Below are 5,750 nucleotides of genomic sequence, written 5' to 3' on the forward strand. Positions count from 1 at the left end.
CACATGTATTTCAAAATACTACTGAAGAAGTCACCAGGCCTCCTGATGTCTTTATTTCTGGTCCCTGACCTCAGAGTTATCTAACTATCTCACATGCGCATGTGCACACATACATACACATGTCTATGTTCATATCTTTAGAGGACCATCCATTGATTTCTATGGGAAAAAACCTAATCCCAACAATGACACCCTTAACTGCTACCCAGCCCTAACCTTAATCATAAGTAACCAAAAAAATACAAGACTTTTGACATTTTTAAGTTCTTGATTGCATTCAGAGATTTTTATAAAATTCCGTTTCCCCTTTCCCCATCAAAACAACAGTTATAGTGGCTTAGTACTACTGAATCCTGACGTAATGGACTGACATACTCTGGCTGGTCACTGATACTTTTGACCTACACTGTTGTAGATAACACATTGGGCTATCTCATCACAGGGAAACACTCTTGGTACCCTGGAGCCTCGGAATATTCTGGGCTGCATAAACATAATGTAAGCACACACTGCTGGTGTCACTGGGGGATAAAAGCCTAAGGCAGAAAGACCAGGGCATACTTCTCAGCATGTCTGTCATCATACGTAATGTTATCCATAAAAAGTTAGCACACTACTAAATTCATTTTTAATGGAACTTTTAAACTTATCTACTGTATTCTTGCATATCCATCCAGTTTTCCATATAAATAGTTGCCACAGTTAACAAAAGATTAAATAAAAGCTGAAAAGCATTATTAAGGTGACCATGTGAAAAATGAAATGTATTTCTGCATTACTGTCTAATCCTGACAGTTCATACCATGATTTCAACAATATTTGTGAAGGTTAAAATGTCTGGGAGCAAGTTCAGGTGTGAAGTGGTCGGCAACACAAACTCACAGAAAAGGACCTGATAAACCAACATCAATACCCAACCTGAATGGCAGCAGATCCCACCAGCAATGTTCAAACATCTAATGGAATGTCATCCCAGAAGAGTAGAGGCTGGACCAGCCCACTTCATATTAATACTCTTGGCTTTGGAACAATATGTTGGACAAGCTGGTGTTGCATATTTTTGGCCATATAATCTCACAGCTGTCAAATCCATATGTCTACATTCTCATTCATCAAGAATTATACATTATTTTTTTGACTTTCAGATGTGAAAGAACTTTGACGGTCTTTGTTGAAGGGGGGCTTGAAGTAAGGATGATCTAAGGTGCGGCTTAAGAAGATTTTATTGTTAAGCAGAACTTGCAGAAACTAGAAACTAAAAACACAGGAAACACAATTAAACACATACAAGTAACACATCCAACAATGACACCTTCAGGAAGTACAGGAAACAATCGCAATGACCAGCCGTGGAACAGAGTAAGGGCAGGCGCTTAAATGCACAGGTAACAAGGGTGAAATAAGGGACAGATATGGGTCATTACTTATTACACACTATGGACTGGAACAAATGCGAAATCAAACATCACTGCAATACCAGACACAGCCAGGGATGACCAGAAACAAGGATACAAAGACAAAAACCTATACTGGAATACAAGAACATAAATGGGGAAATGATAGACATTACGAGGACTGACCCTGAGGATGTAGGCAGACTGCCTGAGATCAACAACTGCAAATTGTTTAGTCCCAGCAATTGCTACAATGATTCAAACAGACAACATCCAGGTGTAAAATGTATGCATGCTGTCTGCGTAGGCCTTCACTGTACAGAGCCATTGTACACATAATAAAGTGTAATAAACACATGCATGCAGGTACATTAAAAAAACAACTAATAAATCATCTTGTGACTCATAATGTAACCCAGAGACAGCAAAAACAAGCACAAAGTGAAACAGGGCCTTTTAAAATAAGCCAAAGAAGCCAACAGAGAGAGGCAGAATGAGAGTCTGCAGTTTAAAAAGCTGTCCATCAAAAGGATTCAAGTAGTGGCTGAGGCACACCACAACAGGCAGCTTACTTTATATCCCCATATCAGCCGGAACACAAAGGACCTCCAGAGGGGATCAAAGATGAGACGTACTGCACAGTGACTGTCTTTTTGAAACACATTTTATTCCTGTGACCATTTTTCACTTTACATTATTGCTTTCACAGTCCTGACACCTTTGCAAGCTGCTGTGTCGGGCATTTCTGAATATGCGTGTTGGAAATCTCAACATAAGGTCCATCCTTGGAGGATCAAAAGCATTGCTCGTTTCACAGAGCTTATCTCCCCTTGACAGATGGCCGACTACAGTCACACATTAGCAGGACACTGAATTAAAGAGCTACAAACAAATTCTGGTCAAGATACAGTTTCATGGTTAACGACACTCCAACAGTGCAACTGCTGGTAACCAAGGGCAACAAAGGTACTGAAGACAGTGTACTGCTAGGAATCTGGCCCAGAGTATTATTGGCAAAGTGATGTCAGCTCTAAGGACATCTGTTACCATTGTTCCAGAAGATCACATTCAAATACTAGATCTAATCTTTATTCCCACCTGCCAGTTGTTTTTTTCATACATTTTTACTTTATGAATATGACATGCACAAATAAATCGGTATAATGCTGTACACAAATTTCAGCACTGATTTCAAAAATACAAACTCTCATTAAGTTATTCATAATTGTCCCTGCTTTTCCATCTGCATGCCAACTAATACAGTAATTCTACACATACTGCTTGAAACAATGACTTGATTAATATTCACTTCTGACTGTGTTTTTCATAGGGGAAAAGTGTACATTTTAACTTCATAAATGAACCTGGAGTTTGAGTAGAGAGTCTGTTCACAGTAATTAGAAGTAAAAATATAAACAGAGGAGGAAAAAATGAGAGCTCTTTGCAATATGTTCTAAAAGAGGATTAAAGAAATTAAACTGGGGGAAAGGCTTTCAGAACTTATTAACAATACAAATTAATCAGACGGAAGGAGAGCTGAAGAAAATGTCTTAATATATTCCCTGTTCATGAGCTATTTGCACGACCTGGCAAACCTGAATAAATTTAAAATGGAATTAAAACTTTTTCGACTTATCGGGGGTCCAGTACATCTATGGTGACATGGCTTTCTGAATGGGAGCTCAGCTAACCGATTACACCCCTTTGACTGTGACCATGTGTTGTGCCGTTAGGACACTGTGCAAGTGCTGTTCTTATGCTGACCCTCAGTTATAGTGTGTGTGTTGCAGTGACAGCCAGCACACTTACCCTGCAGCTAATGATGTAGTACTCGAGACTGGTCTAGGTCTCAAGACCACTTTCTTGTGGTCGAGGTCTCGTCTTGGAATTGACTTTACTTTGACTTAGTCTTGTCTCGGTCTCAGACATAGAGGATTTGAAGTTTTATTTCATGACCAATCAAGACCACTCCTCAAAATGTCTCAGTATTTATCTCAATGGCTTACTATTCATCGGTTAGTTATCCCTGAGAACCCAACAAATGCAAAATTCGTTGATTTTCGAACCCATTAACTTCAGGCTTGTAAATTTGAATAGGCATAACACGCAGACATGAATCGCATATCTTCACAATCGAGAGAATTTACTCAATCTGGTTGTCCCAGTTGCAGTGTTCTGCAGCAAAATAGTCCAGAGTAATCCTGTGTGTAATGAGGCATATATTTTAAACATTTTCCATGAAGAAGCACCCCTAATAATCTATAAAACATTGATATTATTCACATTAGATGGAAAACAAAGCACATATTTTCTTCTGCAATGATCCATGCACTATCCTTCTGGGAGAAAATATTGGTAACACTTTACTTAAAGGACTCATTACATTGCATTTTACATACCTTCATAATGCATTATAATACATTCATAAAGTATATAACTATTCTATACGGCTATAACTATTCATACTATTCCTAAAAAGGCATAACACATTATAGTCATGTGTATTATGCCTTTTGAATGCTCTATGAAGGTCTCATCTATAATGCATTATAAATAACTTCATAATGGAGCACAAAGCATCCTTGTTATACTGACCCTTATTATGCATTATGAAGGTATTCATAGTGCATTATAAATGATGGTCTCGTTAGGTCCGATCACTTGGGGCTATACTCTGTGCATTTTAAGCCTAGCCCTATGTTTTAGCACCGATACCAATCTTTCTTCAAAAAAGAAAAGAAGTCAAGCCCCAGGTAAATCTGACTTAGCTCCTGATCCTTCAATAGCTAGAAACTCCCCGGATGTCACGTCCAGCATGTCCCGCATGTCTAATATTCTCATTTTAAACTCTTTAAACTAGCCACACCTCAGGCTCGTTAGTCTTACCTCTTGTTCCTGCCCTCCTGTTAACCAGTCATAGCTGCCTCGTGTTTGCTCTTTTGTTCGTCATGTATATTAGCGTCTCTCATTGGTGCACTTCCTAATCAGCCATTGTGTGGTGGAGTGAGGGTAGCTGACTGGGTACATCCCCAACTATTATTGCTGCAAATGGGGTGGAGGTGGGTTTTTCTTCAGTTTTCAGTTGCTAAATATTGATTTAGTATTGAAGTTGGTGTTTTATATTTTTCAGGATAATTGTAGTCCCAGTTATGTTTTATTCTTGGAGTGGACATATCACAGCTATTTTTGCCTCTGATTTTTGTGTGGATATATCTCCTGTTCTGGACACATCATCAGTTGAAGATTGTTGTCCAGCTTGGAGAATCACCATGCCTTCCTACAGCCTTTGTTTAGTTGCTGTATGTGACTGTAGAAGCCTTTTGGACTATAATTTAATGTAGTGTCCTGTTAAATCACCTGTGAGTGGGCAATATGTCTTGTATCCGTAGTTTTCGTTGTGTATTGTAACCTCTTAAATTGACGTATGGGGTTGTCTTTTACCAGCTATGAGGGGATGAACCCTGGGGAGGCTGGTGTCATGGTGGGATTTTGGACTGTGCATGGTTTAGATTGCAGTGCTGTGATTTGTATGTGTGTCTCATACACTTGGTTTTGTTGATTTATTTTCGTAGTTTTTCTTCCACTAGTGCTTCCCATGGGTACAAATTAACCTGAGTAATATGTAGTGTTGGGGCAGAACCTGGAGTCTAGTTTTAATAAGTTTTATCACACTACCATAGTCTGACTCATATTCAGTGTACTGCTTTTAAAAATAATTATTTTTGTACTGGAAGTGTGTTTTTGCTCCTGCTTGTTGGTGCACTGAACCTGTGTGCCTCTAGTGTTAGGCTAAGAGGAGAGCGATTGCACAAATATTCCTGGGTGAAAGGCCCAGGGTGGCATAGTTGGTTGTTCTGGTGGTTTGTTCCACCTGTTAGTTGAAGTGCATCAGTCGCGCCACTCCGCTACACCATGGCTATGTGTTATGCCTTTTTATAAATGTTTATAGCTGTGTCCGTAGTACTTTATGGATCTTATAATGACTTATAATAATAGTTTACCCTTTATGAATACAGACTTCATAAGAACCAAAGTATTTTAGAATTTATTATAAACCTATAAATCAAGGGATAGAAAAAAAGACTGAAATGGGCTGGTTTTACTAGAAATAACAAAATGCAGCATTTATTATTAGGAAGACATTTGCTTTATATTTTCACAATATTTATTCACAAAAGTTTGTACATGTGTTTCTCAAAAGTTTAAATAGAATGTGCCCATTGTGTAATTGGTACACCTACATGTAAACACAATGACGTCCTATAGCATTGGTTTGATATATATATATATATATATATATATATATATATATATATATATATATATATATATATATATATATATATATATATATAT

Source organism: Brienomyrus brachyistius, chromosome 3 (assembly GCF_023856365.1).
Source record: "Brienomyrus brachyistius isolate T26 chromosome 3, BBRACH_0.4, whole genome shotgun sequence".
Lineage (NCBI taxonomy): Eukaryota > Metazoa > Chordata > Actinopteri > Osteoglossiformes > Mormyridae > Brienomyrus > Brienomyrus brachyistius.